This window comes from Lagenorhynchus albirostris, chromosome 8 (assembly GCF_949774975.1).
Source record: "Lagenorhynchus albirostris chromosome 8, mLagAlb1.1, whole genome shotgun sequence".
Lineage (NCBI taxonomy): Eukaryota > Metazoa > Chordata > Mammalia > Artiodactyla > Delphinidae > Lagenorhynchus > Lagenorhynchus albirostris.
The window spans coordinates 79,979,566-79,999,410 of record NC_083102.1 but is presented as its reverse complement, the minus strand read 5'-3'; the positions used below and the strand labels follow the sequence as shown (position 1 = coordinate 79,999,410).

At 48.8% G+C, this 19,845-nt stretch overlaps 1 pseudogene; it reads left to right on the top strand.

Moving 5' to 3' along the window:
• Window positions 1-9,886: 9,886 nt before the first annotated feature.
• Window positions 9,887-10,954, top strand: LOC132524304 (josephin-1-like; annotated as a pseudogene).
• The last annotated feature ends 8,891 nt before the right edge of the window (window positions 10,955-19,845 follow it).

Here is a 19,845-nt window from a genome sequence, read left to right as displayed (position 1 = left end):
TTTACAACTGGCCTCCTGTTCACACTTCCTGGGGTGAGAAGAAGATGGGCTCCAGGCTGGACATTCATTAGCAGCCCCCTGTTTACATTTCCTGAAGCAAGAGACAAACGGGCTCCAGGACTACATGTTTATGACTGGACTCCTGTTTATATTTCGAGATCTGCACCTCGATACAAAAACCAGCAACAGAAACAGGGTAAGTAACTGGACATTGCACATTTTTATGGCAAGGACAGAGTGGGACTAAACCCTGTTAAAAGATCAAGAGGTCATACATTTCTCATCCTTGGGGCAAGGGAAACATTGCACATGTGCAGAAAGCCTCCTTGGGGGTCAAAAAGGAAGGGGCACCACCCCAAAATAGGTGATGCTAAGGACGTCCCATAGGTCTCTTGGGCTGTAATCCATCTTGGAAAAAAGTTGCACATGCATGTTGGGGAGGGTCCTAGGGCAGGGCAGGTGCGGAAAAAGAAACCAGATAATTGGCCAGAGGTAAACAGAGACCCGGAAGAACTGCCCTATATAAGTGACTTAACGAGACGTCTTTACTAAGCTCCTTCTCATTGGGGGGATGCCCACACCCTTTCTCTCCGGGTGTGCATCTCTGCCTTGCTTCTGTCTTAACTAAACAAACTGTTTCTCTGTGTGCTTTCCCACTTGTTGTTGTGCTATGTCTCTAATAATAAACTTTGTACCTGTTTTTACAGTTTTGCCTCTGTAAGAAATGCATTTTTCACTGGGGGCAAGAGCCAGGGGATGTGGTGGCTAGCATTCCTAGTTTTCATCCAGGCTACCCAGGTTCAATTCCTGGGCAGGGAATTAAGATCTCACTTCACGCCACCACTTACTGGTGCCTCTCCAAGATCAGGACAGCCAAACTGAAAATAATGACAATACCAATTGCTAGAGGGTGAGGAACAACAGGAACTCTCCCTGCTTACTGGTGGGATGCATGTACAGCCACTTTGTAAGACAGTTTGTCACTTCTTTCCAAAGCTAAACAAGTCTCACCTTGGGATCCAACAATCGTGCTTTCAATATTTAGACAACTGCTTTGAAAATCTATGTCCAAATGCAAACAAAGATGCAATTATGCACAGCAGCTGTACTCATAAATGGCTAAAAACCTGAGGAGATCAGAATGTCCTTCAATACATGAATGCATAAGCAAACTGGGGTACATCCATGTCAAGGTAAGTAGAATATGCCACCCCAAAATATGCCTCTCTGGCATAAGGTTTATTTCAGTCTGCTTAAAAAAAAAAAAAAAGGAATCTCAGAAAACTGAGTAGAGATTTCCCTTTTGTGAAGGACATTTACAATATAGAAGTCTCCATTTATAAGGGTATGTCCCTCTTTGCACCAGAAAGGATAATGAAATCTCAAGTAACTGTTATCAGTGAAGAAGTCCTGACTTAAATGTGCTAACAATCATACGTTTATTTGCTGTGCTTTGCATGATAACTTGCCATAACTGGCTTCCCCCCTTCCCCAACATCTTTCTTCTGTTTTTACCTGAAGATGGTTTTTAAGGTGATGGCTTTGGTCATTTCAGGGAGTGAGTCAGTTTTCCTTGGTATCTCCCCTGTATACAGGGGGGTATACATGTTATTAAACTTCTGTTTTTCTCCTGGTAATCTGTCTTTTATTATTGGGGGGCGGGGGGGGGCGTCTCAACCAAGAACCTAGAAAAGTAGAGGGAAAATTGTTTTTCCTCCCATACACGTGCAATGGAATACTACTCAGCAGTAGAAAGGAATGCACCAGCAAGCTATGGAAACACATGGATAAATCTTCAGTATATACTGCTAAGTGAAAGGACCCAGTCTGAAGAGGCTGCACCCAGTATGACCCCATTTATGACACACTAGGAAAGACAAAGCTGCATAGATGATAAGCAGATCCTGGGGTGGGGGTTTGAAGTATTCCATGTGATACTCTAGGATGGATACCTGTCACTATACATTTGTCTATGCCCATAGATTTGTATAGCCCAAGGGGTCAATCATAATCTATTCAACTTTAGTTATTTAGAATGTAGGAGTGTCACAGGATGGAATACATAATGTGTCAGAATGTAACTGCATTAGAAATGTATGGAAGGGGCTTCTCTGGTGGCTCAGTGGTTAAGAATCCACCTGCCAATGCAGGGGACACGGTTCGAGCCCTAGTCCAGGAAGATCCCACATGCTGCAGAGCAACTAAGCCCGTGTACCATAACTACTGAGCCTGCGCACCACAACTACTGAAGCCCACGAGCCTAGAGCCCATGCTCTGCAACATGAGAAGCCACCACAACGAGAAGCCCACGCACCACAATGAAGAGTAGCCCCCGCTCGCCGCAACTAGAGAAACCCCATGCACAGCAACAAAGACCCAATGCAACCCCTCCCCCCAAAAAGAAAGAAATGTATGGAAAAAACTCACAGTAGGGCTAGGGGATAGGGCAAAAGGTGCTGACCTAAGTAACCTTTGGAAATGAACAGAATCTGTAGACTAAAGGTAAAGTTGACCATGCATAAACAGTGGGCTTTATTTTATGAAGTTCTTTCCAGGGTGTAGTAGCTAACAATTCTGAAACCTCTGCACATGTAACCTGGAAAGGAGCAATGCATAGATAAGTGGCAGATGGTGGGAGCCAGGCTCCTTGGTGTGGGAGTGGGAAGTTACAAGTAAGCAAGGGGAGAGCCTCTGCCCTCATAATCCTGGATCTGGGCTTCCTGGGAGGATGCTGACTGGCCGGGGGAAACGCACAGATCTTCACGCTGGGAAGACCCTGCAGGCATAGGAACTTCACACCCCATCATTCCACCCATACCTGCTGGAAACACTCAGTCCTGCATAATCAGTCAATTGTAGCTTTTAAGACATCCTCACCACTAGGCAGATAACAGAGCCTAAGGGTCTTGCTTACCCCTAAGCTGTCCCAGAATCCAGGCCCTGGGGGTGGAGCCGGATTGGGGGTTCCTGGGCCTCTGACCAGCAGGTGAGAGGAAGGAGGAAGACCAGTCCTGAGGACAGAGGTTCTCTGAAGTCTGTGATGCCTGGTGCCCTGACGGGATTCATTCCCTGTGGGGACATGGGCGGGGCCTGCAGTGGTTCTGTGTTCCACCTGGGCCCTTTGATGAAGCCATGGCAGCACTGGGCTCAGAAGTCTCCTGGCAGTGACTCAAACTCTGACACAGCGGTTTTACAAAGGAACAAGAGAATGAAGCCGAGTCCCTGACGGCCACTCCTTTCTGGCTCTGAGGTGTTTCCATCAGGACCGCAGTCGTCACCTGCACGTAGTCTGCTGTGACCTACCTGCCCTCATTGGCCTTTCCTCTCCCTCCCTGTGATGATTCCAGTGACATTTCCAGCCTGGACCCCTCTCCCAGGCCAGACGCCTCTGTCCAGCCACTGCATCCCCATCTCACCTTGGGGGTTACCAGGCCCCTCAGAGGACTGTGATCCTGCAGCTCCCCACACCCAGGAGCAGCCCCACCTTCCCAGGTTGCTGAGCCCAGGCACCAGGTGTAACAGAGCAGGACCCTATAGGGCCTTCCCAGGACAGAGGCCTCCCCCATATCCTCTTCTGTAGCTCCTCTCTGAAGTACCTGGATAACAGTATCTGAGGTACGCTTCCTGAGTTGTTTACAGATGTTAAAACTACCACCAAGTGAAGAAATTAACTACTTGATGATCATGAACAGGTAGCCCCAGAGCTTCTGGTGCCTAAAATTTACAATGTTAACCGCCTGTTACCTCACCATCAGCCAGAGGGTTGTGCACCAGCTGATCACATACCCTGTGACCTCCCTTCTTAAACTGGCCTTTAAAATGCTTTGCTGAAATCCCTCAGGGAGTTCGGGGTTTTAGAGCAAAAGCCACCTGTCCTCCATGTACCAGCACTTTTACAATTAAAGCTCTACTTTCCTTCACCACAACCGGTGTCAGTAGATTGGCTTTACTGCGCTTGGGCAAGGGGACCCTAGTTTGGTTCAGTAACGCTGGGGCCTCCCAGCCTCTCACTCTCCCTGTGCCCCAGTGACTGTCAGCTCCTCCTCCAGAGTCTGTGGCCAGTCTCCACACTATTTCACCTCTACACCCACAGCCCCGGCCCAAGCCCGATCCCTCCATTAGGCCCTGACAAAGCTCGCTGCCCCCAAAGTGCATCTCACATCCCACCCCAAAGAGTGGTCTTTCTGAAGCATAAATGAGACTTTGACTCTCTCCCACCTGTACACCCCCGCAAAGTTACCCCACTTTTGCTGGGGTGTCTGGTGGGAGAGGCATCCATCATGGCCCTGAGAGTCCCTGGCATCCCCACTAGGCTGCTGGCTCCTGCGTCCCCTGACAATGAGCATCTCAGCAGGCTAGGCGACACGGCACAAAACCCCAGAATGGCTCACCTCAGAACGGGGCTAGCAATGCACTGCCACTGCATAATCAAAGAGAGCAGAGAAGGGTTCCCCAGCCGGGACACAAACGCTGCCCAGACTCTCCCTGAGCCATCAAATGATCCCCGTGGGACTTGAGGGAAGCAGGGACTGAGGCACATAGTGGTTCCTAGGCAGGATGGTGTGGGCTCAGCCATGTCCCCCACAAATTCACATGTTGCATCCCTAAAACCCAGGACCCCAGGATGTGGCTGTATTTGGAGACGGGGTTTTTAAAGAGGCGATCAAGGTAAAAATGAGGTCACTAGGGTGGATCCTAATCCAAAAAACTGATGTCCTACAAGAAGAGATTAGGACACAGATGGGCACAGGGGGAGACCATGTGAGGACATGGGGAGAAGATGGCTGTCTACATGCCAAGGAGAGAAGCCTGAGAAGAAACACCTTGATCTCAGACAGCATCCAGGACTGGGAGATGTCTGTTGTTTAAGCTGTCCTGTCTGTGGTATTAGTTACGGCAGCCCCAAAGAGACTCACACACAGGGTAACTCAGGGCTCAGACTGGACAGAGCTCACTCTCCATTCCCCTGTACATGAGTTACAGGAGCCTCAGGAATTGAGGAGGGGGTCCCGGAGGGGAGGCACAAGATAGAAGATGTTAGGCATTAACACGACTGCATTCATGTTAAACGTGCCTGAACTACATTCACACGAGATGGTTTTGTCCTGTATGTACATCGGCACCTTTAGTCTGGACTGTAGATCTTTGGCTTCACCACCTCCACTGACAGCAATAGTTTCACCTGCTGTGGACCGTCTCCTATAGGATTTCCAGAACGACAAAGCATCAAAGCTTCACAGGACCACACTAGCGTCCAGGTGACCCTCACAGGAGAGTCGCCCAGCTGCCCATCAGAACCCATTTCCCTTTTCCCTGTTTATGGCTACCCTGCACCCCCCAGCCTTCCCACCCCTTGCAGCTGGGACATAGTGTCTTGTGTTACCAAGGGGAAGCGGGGGAGGTGGTGAGGGGCTTGGCCAGCCTGCATCCTAGGATGGAGGGAATGATGCCCCCGTGGTCACCCCACCCTGCTGGTTAGAGCCCTCACCTGGAAGCAGGGAGGAGAAACAAGGGGAAAAAAGCCTGGGCCCCGACACCCACCTTCCCTGGACTTTCACAAGGAGGGGGACAGAGGCATCTTCAGTTTCGGCCCATTTTGGGGAGACACTTTGTTCCAGCAACAAACCTTTACTCTAAAAGCCAAGGTGCTTTGCAAACCCCTCCCCACCTGTCACATAAAGTCAGGCTTAATCTCATCACACTTTTCACAAACCCCAGCTCATGCTGATACCACCACTTAGGTGATGGTGCTTCAGAGCCGCCCCTTTAAAAGATCCCTGGAGTTCAGCTCTCTCAGCCCTGCCTTCAGTTTAAGAGAGAAGTTTCTTTGACAACCTTGAAAAATCTGCTCAGTTTCCTTAACAAACAAGCTTCACAATCTCTCAAACTCTTCTCCTTCAAACATTCCTACTCTAGGCTTGCTGCACCTAAAGTGACAGTGCTGTCATCACGTACCAGAAAGCGATTTCTCCAAGCCAGTAGTTATTGGTTACATAATGCTATTGATGAGGAAATCCCACAAGAGCCAGCTTTGCAATGTAACCACTTCTGGACTTGGCACTGTGTCTCTTTCCATGGAAAGAGAGGAGTGGCTGTTTCCACGGGCCCCATGGTGGAAGAGCTCACTTTCTGATGAAGCCAGGCCTTGATCCTTTCCAGGTGATTCTAGAGTCCTCATCATCACCAGACCCCCACCCACATGGCTGTTGTCTGTGCCAATCTGTTCGAGATCTTGGTAATCTCCTAAAATTAGGGTTATTTTATACACAGATAATGGGTTGAATGGTGACCCCAAAAGATGTGTCCCCCCAGAACACGTGAACAGGACCATATGTCGGAAAAGGGTCTTCATATATGTAGTTAAGGATCTCGAGGTGAGGTCATTTTGGGTTAGGGTGGCCCCCAATCCAATGATAGCATCCTCGCAAGAGACAAAAGAGGAGAGACCCACACACAGGAGAAGCCACGTGAAGACAGAGGCAGAGATGGGAGGGATACAGCCAAAAGCCTGGGGACGCATGGAGCCCCCAGAATCTGGATAAGGCAGGAAAAACCCTATCCTGGAACCTCTGGAGGGACTTCAGTCCTACAACACCTTGATCTCAGATGTCTGATCTCCAGGACTGGGGGAGAATGAATTCCTGTTGTTTTAAACCACTCAGCTTGTGGTCGTTTGTTAGAGAAGCCACAGAACAGTCACACAGACCCTGCTCTGTAGGATCCTGGCAATGTGGGTCTCACTAAAGGCAGACAGAGGCTGGATTATGGAACCCTTGAAGTCAGCATTGGGCCCCCAGAAATCCTAAAGCAGTGGCTGGACACCAGAGTGTTGAGGGGTCAAGTCGGAAGCCCTAAGGGTGCTGTCTGCGTGTGGCCTCCCCAGGTTCTTACACCTTTATGTGTGGGGGGTATTTCAATCCTGATTCAGGACCTTTAACAATACCATTCACACTGCTAATTAAGAACTCACCAGTGGAGATTGGTTCAAGATGGCAGAGTAGAAGGACGTGCGCTCACTCCCTCTTGCGAGAGCACCAGAATCACAACTAACTGCTGAACAGTCATCGAAAGGAAGACACTGGAACTCACCAAAAAAGATACCCCACATCCAAAGACAAAGGAGAAGCCACAATGAGACGGTAGGAGGGGCTCAATCACAATCAAATCAAATCATGTAACTGCTGGGTGGGTGACTCACAAACTGGAGAACACTTACACCACAGAAGTCCACCCACTGGAGTGAAGGTTCTGAGCCCTACATCAGGCTTCCCGACCTGGGGTTCTGGCCACGGGAGGAGGAATTCCTAGAGGATCAGACTTAGAAGGCTAGTGGGATTTGATTGCAGGACTCTGACAGGACTGGGGGAAACAGAGACTCCACTCTTGGAGGGCACACACAAAGTAGTGTGCATATCAGGACCCAGGGGAAGGAGCAGTGACCCCATAGGAGACTGAACCAGACCTACCTGCTAGTGTTAGAGGGTCTCCTGGAGAGGCAGGGGTGGCTGTGGCTCACCATGGGGCCAAGGACACTGGCAGCAAAAGTTCTGGGAAGTACCCCTTGGAGTGAGCCCTCCCAGTGTCTGCCATTAGCCCCACCAAAGAGCCAGGTAGGCTCCAGTGCTGGATCACTTCAGGCCAAAAAACCAACAGGGAGGGAACACAGCCCCACACATCAGCAGACAAGCAGAATAAGTTTTTTTGAGCTCTGCCCACCAGAGCAACATCCAGCTCTACCCACCACCAGTCCCTCCCATCAGGAAGCTTGCACAAGCCTCTTAGATAGCCTCATCCACCAGAGGGCAGACAGCAAAAGCAAGAACTACAGTCCTGCAGCCTGTGGGAAAAAAAACCACATTCACAGAAAGACAGACAAAATGAAAAGGCAGAGGACTTTGTACCAGATGAAGGAAGAAGATAAAACCCCAGAAAAACAACTAAATGAGGTGGAGATAAGCAACCTTGAATAATGACAGTGAAGATGATCCAGGACTTTGGAAAAAGAATAGAGGCAAAGATCAAGAAGATGCAAGAAATGTTTAACAAAGACCTAGAAGAATTATTAAAGAACAAACAAACAGAGATGAACAATACAATAAGTGAAATGAAAATTACACTAGACGGAATCAATAGCAGAATAACTGAGGCAGAAGAACAGATAAGTGACCTGGAAGACAGAATCGTGGAATTCACTGATGCAGAACAGAATAAAGAAAAAAGAATGAAAAGAAATTAAGACAGCCTAAGAGACCTCTGGGACAACATTAAATCCAACAACATTCCCATTATAGGGGTCCCAGAAGGATAAGAGAGAGAGAAAGGACACGAAAAAATATTTGAAGCGATTATAGTTGAAAACTTACCTAACATGGGAAAGGAAACAGCCACCCAAGTCCAGGAAGCACAGAGAGTCTCAGGCAGGATAAACCCAAGGAGAAACATACCGAGACACATAGTAATCAAATTGACAAAAATTAAAGACAAAGAAAAATTACTGAAAGCAACAAGGGAAAAACGACAAATAACATACAAGGGAACTCCCATAAGGTTAACAGCTGATTTCTCAGCAGAAACTCTACAAGCCAGAAGGGAGTAGCATGATATATTTAAAGTGATGAAAGGGAAGAACCTACAACCAAGACTACTCTACCCAGCAAGGATCTCATTCAGATTCGATGGAGAAATCAAAATTTTACAGACAAGCAAAAACAAGAAAATTCAGCACCACCAAACCAGCTCTACAACAAATGCTAAAGGAACTTCTCTAAGTAGGAAACACAAGAGAAGAAAAGGACCTACAAAAAGAAACCCATAACAATTAAGAAAATGGTAATAGGAACATACATATGGATAATTACCTTAAACGTGAATGGATTAAATGCTCCAACCAAAAGACATAGGCTCGCTGGATGGATACAAAAAGAAGACCCATATATATGCTGTCTAGAAGAGACCCACTTCAGACGTAGGGACACATACATACTGAAAGTGAGGGGATAGAAAAAGATATTCCATGCAAACGGAAATCAAAAGAAAGCTGGAGTAGCAACACTCATATCAGAAAATATAGACTGGGAACTGAGCCAACGCCCCGGGGGAGGAGAGGGGTGGGACAGGCATGGGGCGGGACTCCGTCCGCCCTGCCCAGCCCCGGAGGGAGAGAGCAGAGGATCCGGGCACCAGCCGAGTAGCCGGGCACTATCTCTACCTGCGGCGAGTTGCCGCTACAGCCGCCGCCGGGCTACCCACCCCACACCGCCACCGGGGGCCCAACGCAGCCTGCACCAGCGCAACAAACGCACGGGGGCCGCGGCCCCAAAGCCGGCGCCGCTGACGTCAGGCCGACATCAGAGGGGATGCCGTGGCGGCGCGGGGGCTGGGACGGCGAAGGAGGGCGTTTTCGGAGCACGGCGCCGGGCTGGGGCCGCTGACGTCGGGCTCAGCTGCGCGCGCTCGCTCGCCCGCCCGAGCGCGGCCCAGGTGGCGGCCTGCAGCGGGCCGCGGGGAGAGGGTGAGAGTCCGTGCTTTCCGAGGGAGCTGCGCCGTCCTCGGCCCCGCGGGGTCCCACCGCACCCGAGAGGATGGAGAGCCTCTCCCGACGCCCCAGCAGGGCCCACGATCCCACGCTGGCCGGCCCTCGCTAGCTGCTCGAAATTTGCATTTTATCCGCCACCTAGGCCTTGTCTGCTGAGTCAGTGGCATTGTGGTACCAAAGAAATGGAAGAAAAGGAGCGATGTGACCGACTCCGTTCGGTCCTCCTGCCTTGAGGCCTATTTGGCATTTGCAGAAAGGAAAATACAGCAAGAAAATCGTGTTTTTTTTGGAAGGGGTAGAAGAGGAGGGTGGAAGAAGGAAAACAAGGTCTTAGATTTTATGTTTTTTTTAACTTCTGCACTTCGACAGTGGTGGCAAAATACACTAAATCCAAAAGTTATCTTTGTTTTGAGAAGAGGGGGATTATTGTTCCTTTTAATTACAACCTTTTCTCCCCGTGACAAAGCATAAATCATGGACACCAGAAAATAAGGTAGACCTCAGGAATCCTGCAAAAACTGAGAAGCTTACATTCCTCCTCAGGAGGGAAGAGTGGGGTGGTTTTAGCCCTCTCTGGAACCTAAAACGAAAAACATGAGTTGCGTGCCATGGAAAGGAGACAAGGCCAAATCCGAATCATTGGAGCTGCCCCAGGCTGCACCCCTACAAATCTACCATGAGAAACAGCGCAGGGAGCTTTGTGCTCTGCACGCCCTCAATAACGTCTTCCAGGACAGCAATGCCTTCATCCGGGACACGCTGCAAGAGATTTTCCAGAGGTTGTCTCCAAACACCATGGTGATGACCCCCCACAAGAAGAGCATGCTGGGAAATGGGAACTACGATGTGAACGTCATTATGGCAGCACTTCAAACCAAAGACTGTGAAGCCGTTTGGTGGGACAAGCTCAAGGATGTCGGAGCCATTGCTCTCACTAACGTTATGGGCTTCATCATGAATCTGCCCTCCAGCCTGTGCTGGGGTCCACTGAAGTTGCCACTCAAAAGGCAGCACTGGATCTGTGTTTGAGAGGTGGGAGGTGCCTATTACAACCTCGACTCCAAACTGAAGACTCCCGAATGGATTGGAGGCGAGGGCGAGCTCAGGAAATTTCTAAAACACCTTTTGCGAGGAAAGAACTGTGAACTCCTGCTGGTGGTACCAGAAGAGGTGGAGGCCCATCAGACTTGGAGGGCTGATGTGTAACACAGTTCTACCCAGCCTTCCCTCACCTCAAACCCCGAAATCCTCTGTGATGTGCTGTGGCCTCTACAGTGGGTCTGCCCTTGCCACGTCCCCAAACATCTCAACGGGTTTTCCCCCTCAGGTTTGACAGTGCAATAGGACAGACGTGTAGACTGTTACAGAACCAACCAGTGTTACTTGTTCTGGGAAAGGAAAGTGGGAGCTCTGTGTGCTTAGGGCAAGTTATGGAAGACTTTTGTTTTATTTAAGAGAGGAGAAAGAAAGGTGGGTCTTAGCTCATTTCCCCATTTCTCTGAGGACTTGGCAGAAGCTCTGCTGGAGTTCACTGCTACTCTGACTCACCTGGAGATGTTGCCTTCAATTCCCCTTTCCTGGCAACCAGTGGATCTGAAGACACAGTACAGGCAAAGCCCATGTTGACGGGTTTGAAAGACTTAGAGCAAAAAGGCCTCTTAGGAAACCATCTCCAAAACTGCAGCAGCAGTACAGCATGCTGTCTCCAACACTTAATGCAGCCCTTACCCCATTTTTAAGAGTGGTTTATGGCCATCCTTGGAGTTTTATAATGAAAAGTTCTCTAATAGTCCATGCCGGGTGGTTGAATACTGCAACAGTCTAGTGTGACAGGCTGAGCTAGATACCTAAGAGGATGTGGCCAGAACCAGGCTGGGGAAGGCATGGGCAGCTTGTCCTCCTCACTCCATCATCATCCCTCCCACTTCACTGCATTGCACTGGTTTAGGAGGCTTTGGGGCACAAGATAGTCAAAAGGGCAGTTTTTCCAGCTGACCCACTCTGGCAAAAATCAGGAAAAAAATAAGACTGCCTTTGACATCAAATTCTACTAGTTTGAGACAGAGTTGGGCAAGGAAAGTATTGGGAAGATAAGCCTTCAGAAACTTGGAGCAGCTAGAATGGGTAGAAATCCTAGGCTTGGAGTCACTATAGTGACAAGAAGCAGAGCCCTCACATTGGGTGGACATGTGCATTACGCTTTGTCATCTCTCTGTAGCTTCCTTTACAGATCAACTGAGAATAGACCTACCCCCTACCTCTTTAAATAGTTGTAGGCCACTATTCTCCCTGTAACTTGGGAAAACAAAAGAAGTAAGGGTCATACTACACCGCCTGTAACCACAGGGGCTGTGGTTTTCTCAGGGCAGGCGGGCAGGCAAGGATGGCCTGTCCAGCCCTCACAAGTCAGTGTTTTCGGCAGGTCTGAGAGCTGCCCCACTGGCCAGACCTCTCCAATAGCAGAGCCAGCCTGGGACTTGCATGTCCAGCCTGAGCAAGCTTAACAGGATGAAGCTGAGGCTTTCTCCCCACTGTGACTGGAGTGCATGTGTACACCAGCACTTTTTCTGCACATGTATCTTCAATCCAACAAGGCCATTTTTTATGCTGGGTAACAGAGGCCACCAAGTGGCAACTGCATTACACCCTCTCAGCAAGTGGCCGCATTCTCTTCCACACCATTTTCTACACCAGACCTGCTTGGCACCACAGGGAGCTCTTCGCCACTGCACAGACATTCCAACCACCACCAGCCAGAAGTTACAGCCAACGTTGCTGATTGTCACAAGCAGGACCTTGGGTCCACTGGCACTGTCAGTGATGTAAGCCATTTCCTGGGAGGAGAAGGAAACTCCTCGCCACCAATCTGCTGGGGCCTGTGCAAATGGCACTTCAAAGGAGTCCCCATGAGCCAGTAGGATATATGCAAAGACGCTTAAACATTTCAGGGCTGGTTTCTCTGTTCATATCCAATTCTGGTGCTTAGGAACAGGAACCTATGCTGATGCCCAAGGGCAAAAAGCCCCACTTCCTTTAAGAAAGGGGGCAGTCCTGACCCTGATGCCCAGTAAGGGGCAATCCTAGGCTTTTTGTTTTTCTTGCTTTTATTCCTTTTTGTTGGCCTTGTGCTGGGTTTGTTTACAAAAGATGTATTTTGTTTAACCAAGTATTAAAATAAACTCCAGATGGATTAGAGACGTAAATGTAAGACCAGGCACTATAAAACTCTTAGAGGAAAACATAGGAAGAAGATTCTTTGCCGTAAATCACAGCAAGTTCTTTTTTGATCCACCTCCTGGAGTAATGGAATAAAAAACAAAAATAAACAAATGGGACCTAATGAAACGTAAAAGCTTTTGCAAAACAAAGGAAACTACAAACAAGACGAAAAGACAACCCTCAGAATGGGAGAAAATATTTGCAAATGAATCAGCAGACAAAGGATTAATCTTCTAAATATATAAACAGCTCATGCAGCTCAATATTAAGCAAACAAACAACCCAATCCAAAAACGGGCAGAAGACCTAAATAGACATTTCTCCAAAAAAGACATACAGGTGGCCAAGAAGCACATGAAAAGCTGTTCAACATCACTAATTATTAGAGAAATGCAAATCAAAACTACAATGAGGTATCACCTCACACCAGTTAGAATGGTTATCATCAGAAAATTTACAAACGGCAAATGCTGTAGGGTGTGGAGAAAAGGGAACCCTCTTGCACTATTGGTGGGAATGTAAATTGATACATTCAATTTGTATGAACATACCAAGTCACTATGGAGAACAGTATGGAGGTTCCTTGAAAAACTAAAAACAGAATTACCATATGATCCAGCAATCCCACTACTGGGAATATACCCAGAGAAAACCATAATTCCAAAAGACACACGCACCCCAGTGTTCACTGTAGCACTATTTACAATAGCCAGGTCATGGAAGCAACCTAAATGCCCATCGATGGATGAATGGATAAAGATGTGGTACATATATACAATGGAATATTACTCAGCCATAAAAAGGAACGAAATTGGGACATTTGTAAAGATGTGGATGGATTTAGAGACTGTCATACAGAGTGAACTACGTCAGAAAGAGAAAAAAATATTGTATACTAACGCATATATGTGGAACCTAGAAAAATGGTACTGATGAACCAGTTTGCAGGGCAGAAATAGAGACACAGATGTAGAGAACAAACATATGGACACCAAGGGGGGAAAGTGGCGGGGAGTGGGTGGGATGAACTGAGACATTGGGATTGACATATATACACTAATATGTATAAAATAGATAACAAATAAGAACCTGCTGTATAAAAAAATAAATAAAACTCAAAAATTAAAAAAAATAAAATTAAAAAGAATTTCTTCCCTTCCCATAGACCTATTTATATGAATGAATTATTTCCACGCTTATATCTATAAATACAAAAAAGAGGAATAAAGCCTACCTTGAACCAAAAAATAAAAAATAAAAAACAGAACCTACTGGTTATACAGAGGAAAACCCTATCAGGGCACTTGCTCCAGTGGTAAACAATTCTGAAGTTGGTCAGAGGCGGGGAATCGTCTCCCATGCAGCCAGCATCCCCCCACCCCGCAAGGAGCGTTCTCATAGCAAATCTGGGGGACCGAGCCGAGGCGTCTCTCAGTAAATGTGAGCTGAGCCCCAGGCCAGCTGCTGCTGAACTGTTCCCACCCTTCCCAGGTAAAACAGCTGAATGTGTGCAAGGACTTGAAAGCCTACAGGAAGGGCCGTGGAGCCACCCCAGCGACAGCACGCCGGCCAACTTGGTGCCTGCAGGCCAGCCAGGATGGTCCTGGCCCCGGACGCTCTTCTGGAAGCTTTCCATTTCCCTGCCTGAGGTACCCCTCCTGTCCAGGCCCCCACTGCTTTTTTCCTTCCTTACCTATGCCCGGGGAGAAATTCCTGCGGCAGGTATGGGTGACACATCCTCTTGTTTAGCAGGTGGCAGCCCAGCAACTCCTGCAGAAAGTCCAGCAGAGCCCCACTCACACTGGGCCACCTACAAAGGCGTAGCCCCTCACTCCCTCCCACCAGCCGAGCCCCGACACTGCTGACGGGGCAGAGAATATGGCGTCAGGCACAGCTACAGGGGCTCTTGCTGCCTGGAGCGGTGTTTATATTGACCTCAACCCAGGCACACCTGGGGAGGGCTGGCCGGCAGTGTCAGGCTGCCTAGGTCAGCCAATCCTCGACCCTCAGGGGCTCACAGCTGCAGAAAATGGACGTTGATGAACCGGCGAGGTCCAAGGAACAGGTGTGGGCTCCTGAGAGTCAGGATAGACAAGGGGCTGCAGCTCTGGCTTGTTTTCTAATCATTTTATCTGGCCCATGAGTAGGAGACAACTTCAAGAAGACCCTCTCCTAATGAGAGGAACCCAGGAGTCAGGGAGGGGAGGGGTGGTGGGTGGAGACAGAGGCCTGGCGTTCCGGCTGCAGTGGAAGCCTCTGGAAGACCAGGTGGAGGGAGGCCGCACAGACTGTAGATCAGGGTCACAGACCTGTCTGAGCTGCTGTTTGTTAGCTCAAGTCCTGCTCTGAGGTGCTCTGTGTCAGCTCTGAGCGACAGGTGAGCTGGGGGTGCTCTGCAATGAGGGCTATGTGCACGGTTCCTGTGTGCCCAGCCCTGCTGGGGTACCTGCCCAGGGCAGCTCCGTATCCTGGGAGGGCCCTGCCCATGAGATCCCCGTGGGCTGCTGGGTACCTGGTAAAGGACGTCAGGATAGTCAGTGAAGCCACTGAGGATATACATCCAGTAGTTCCTAATTCCTACACCCTGCTGGTCATTCTACCATCCACCAGGACCTAGTATTCTGTATTAGACTTAAAAAATGCCTTCTTCTGTATTCCATTAGTCCCAGAGTCCCAACAAATTTTGGCTTTTGAGTGGCAGGACTCAACATACAAGGAAAACAATACTGCTGGACCATCCTGCCCCAAGGGTTCAAAAATTCCCCCACCATCTTTGGGGGAAACTTCAGCTAAAGACCTGAAAGATCTACCTCTGGAGAAGGGAAAGTTCCTTCAATATGCAGATGACATTCTGATCGCCAGCCCTACTAAGGAGGCCTCTGAACTACCTAGCCAATAAAAGATAGAAGGTGTCCAAGAAAAAGGCTGAAATATCACAGACTAAGGTGACCTGCCTGGGCTTCATTCTCACAGAAGGTCGGAGAAGCCCATCCCAGGAAAGGGAAGAAGCCATTTGCAGCCTTACCCCTTCTAAAACTAGAAGACAGCTTAGGGGTTCCTGGGGAGGCCGGGGATTGCTGCATCTGGATCCCTAACTACAGTCTAATAGCTGGGCCTCTATAGGAAACACTGAAAGGAAAAGATGATGATCCTTTCGAATAGAATCCAGAAGCGGCCTTTCAAAAATGGAAAGAGCAGTCAATTCAGACCCTTGCCCTGGAACTCCCTAATTTAGCTAAACCCTTTGACCTTTACATTCCCATAGAAGGTGAATCGCCCTTGGAGTATTAGTGCAAAAACTGGGACCACTTGAAATGGAACAGCACAAGAATGCCCTCCAGGGAGGAGAAACTACGGTCACCAAGGGCTTGGCCCGCCGCCCCATCCGGTCAGGGTACTGGGGGTATCTAAGAACATGGAACTCAGCAGCCCGCAAATCCAGCTTCCTCCTAAGGGAAAAGGACCCCATGTGGTTATCCTAACCACCCACCATGCCCTGAAGTTGCAGGGATCGCTCCATGGGCACGCTGACCTCGAGTGAGGAGGCCCTCCAACTCCAACCTTCAGAGAGACAACCTGGGGCAACGGGCCCCCATGACGTCTCCTGTGACCATCACTTGAGCTGGAGCTTCTCTCAGAAAACAACAAGAGTGTGCCCCAAAAGAGCAGACTACTGCTTGCAGGACTTACTGCACCCAGAGGGTAGCTAATAAGCTTGGCAGGGGAACCGTATATCATGCTGTCACCATAGAAAAGCCTACAGACACCGCGGTGACGGTGGCCAATGAGACCGGCTGGACTCCTGGCTACTTCAAAAGGCCGTTGACTCAGTGGCCGTCATGGTCCTGGATCACCACCGGGCCTGGACTGTCTGGGAGTTGAACGGGCTGGGCTCTGACACCTGGTGCTGTTTGTACGTTAATTCAGGGGCCTAATTGAAGAAAGTGCAGACTACTGGTCAGAGCATCTAGGCTGGCAGAAACCGTCAGCCTAAGGTGCTCAAACAAATGTGGGGCGGGGTAAAACCGGCTCCCCCAGCGTCTCTGTGCATCTCTTTCCTGGACCCTTAAAGGTCCTTAGAATCAATAACACTTCCAATGCTGGTGCTCAGGTGGACGAGAGGTGAGGCAGGAGGCCTGGAGACAATCAACCTCACCTGGAGGCTGCTGGGGAGAAGTTCTGCCCCTCCCCCCGGGTATGAGGACTCCCAACTCAGCACGAAGCATTTACAGAAGAGGGGTCTGCACCCTCAGCACCCCAAGAATGAGGAACGGGACAAAAGGCAGAGGAGGGGTTTGTCACCCGCAGAACCATGAAAAATTCCTGGGAGATAAAAATAGAATCTGGGCAATAAAATAAAGTCTAACCTTTTTCTCCTTTGTGCTTTGTCTAATTTCACTTGCTCCTAGCTTTCCACATGCAGAGGTCCCACACCCGGCACTTCAGAGCAGATTTCCTAGTGCAAAATGGTTGGGCTGACACCTCAGCTCACGGGACCCGGCGCAGACTCGGCGACATAGAGCCTGAGCTGCAACCAATCCGGCCCTCGAGAGCTCCGCGCCTCCCTCCCACTGACACTGCTGGGATCCCTACACAACAGCCCCGCCCACAGCCCTCAGGGGAGCGCACGCTCTCACCTCTCCATTCTCTGATTAAAGTATGAAGTTTTCCGGGTTTCCCTGGTGGCGCAGTGGTTGGGAGTCCGCCTGCTGAAGCAGGGAATGTGGGTTCGTGCCCCCGTTCCGGGAAGATCCCACATACCGCGGAGCGGCTGGGCCCGTGAGCCATGGCCGCTGAGCCTGCGCGTCTGGAGCCTGTGCTCCGCAACGGGAGAGGCCACAGCGGTGAGAGGCCCGCGTACCGCAAAAATAATAATAATAAAGTTTTCCTTTGCTTCTGAACCAAACTCAGTCTCGTTCTGTTGGCTCCAATGACACTGGGCAGGGGGACCCTTGTTGGGACCCATTCTGGAGGATCAGTGACGGAATTTGAGAACATTGTAACTTCAGTGAACAGATGTGTGAGCCAAACTGTAATTAACAGAGAGCAGTGTATAAGGCTCGGGTAAAATAAGATGTTTCTGACACTTCCATTTGATTTTTCCATCACTTTATTATAAGCAAGTTCAGTGGAGGGCTTTCGTCTTATTTGTCAGGTCAAGTTTAGAGAAACTAAGTGATTTTTTTCCAAGGATGTACATCTAATAATCTGGGCTGAAGCTTCAATCTTCTTTTGAATAATTTTCTATTGAAAATGACACCTCTGTTTCAACTCCCTCATTTCTGAGGAATATAAAATCCTACAACTTATTGTTACCAAACGGGAAAGGCGGGGGGAGGAATAAATTAAGAGTTTGGGATTAACATATACACACTGCTATATATAAAATAGATAACAAACAAGGACCTACTGTATAGCACAGGGAACTACACACAACATTTTGTAATAACCTATAAGAGGAAAGAATCTGAAAATGAATAGATATCTATATGTACATCATCTATAAACGCCAGATAAAATGGAACCTAAGGGAGACCGATGATGACCGCTTCTGACACTCAAGACTTCAATCATCTAAAGCTTGGACTCTGCCTACTGTCCAAGGCCCTTCATGAACGTGCAAGTACCCGTAGCTTAAAACATCCCCAGTTTTAGGGTTCGGGGAGACACTACTTTGGAAAGGTCCCTGGTGTTCCCCTTACTTGGAGGGGACCCTTCCTACACCTAAAACATGCCTGTCACACCCAGAGGATGGTACACCGTCTGATAAGGAAGTGTTTGGAAAAGGCACCCCATCTCCTCATCTCCAGGTGCTCGGGTTCCCCCTGCAGCCTCTTTCCTAACAGTCTCCCCACTTGGGGAAGTCAGCACCTTCAACACCCTGTTTCACACAGTTTGGAAGTTGTCTGGAGGATGAAGCGGAATAGGGGGAACCAATGAGAGACAAGCCCTAGGTGTTTGGACAGGCACATGCCACGCTAATTTCCAATCAGGAAGAGGAACTGACCAAAGGCTCACTTTACCCCTGGAACCAGAATAGGGCTTGAAGCAATCCTACTGTTTTGTGGCCCGTTCCCAAAAATACAAGTTGAAAAATGGAGCTCAGGGGCACTGCAATTCACAAACCAGCAGGTTTGTAAATGATACCTATCATTGAAAAATATCTTGAGGTAAGTCATCGAAAAGGACTTGTAATCAAGGCACAATTGCAGGAAAGGGATTTCAAGAGGTAGAATGGACTCGTCATTAAAGCACATGAAAAGCGGCTGAACTTTGCCAATGATGCAGTTGGCCAAAAAGGGCGTATGCGTTTGTCCTGAATATATTCAGGACAAACGCATACGCCCTTTTTGGCCAACCAAAGAAGCAGGCAATGCAAATTAACACTACAAAGAGGTATCACTTCGCATCATTCAGAGGGGCCATCCTCACAAAGTGTAAAAACCAGAAATGCAGGACAGGGGGTGGAGAAAAGGGAGACCTGTTACGCTGATGGTGGGGATGTAAATTGCCAAAGCTATTCTGGAGAAATGTATTGTGTTTCCTTAAAAGTCTAAAAAACAGAGCTACAGAGCATATAAGCCCATGGGCATATTTCTTGGGAAATCAAAAATCGACAGGACACAGGCACCCCAACCTTTAGTGCTGCTCTGTTTACAAGAGCCTCGACTTGCAAACAACGTAAATGACCTTGGAAGGAAAAAATGGATTAAGAATATGTGGTACTGGGCTTCTCTGGTGGTGCAGTGGTTGGGAGACTGCCTGCTGATGCAGGGGGAGTGGGTTCGTGCCCCGGTCCAGGAGGATCCCACATGCTGTGGAGCAGCTGGGCCCATGAGCCATGGCCACTAAGCCTGCACGTCTGGAGGCTGTGCTCCGCAACAGGAGAGGCCACAACAGTGAAAGGCCCGTGTACAGCAAAAAAAAAAAAAAAAAAAAAAATATGTGGTACTTATGTAAAACGGAATATTACTCAGCCATGAAATGAATGAAAGAAGGCCAGTTTCAGCAACTCGGGTGGACTTAGGTAAGATCATTCTAAGTGACATAAGTCAGACAGTAAAAGAGACTTATCATAAGATATCACTTAT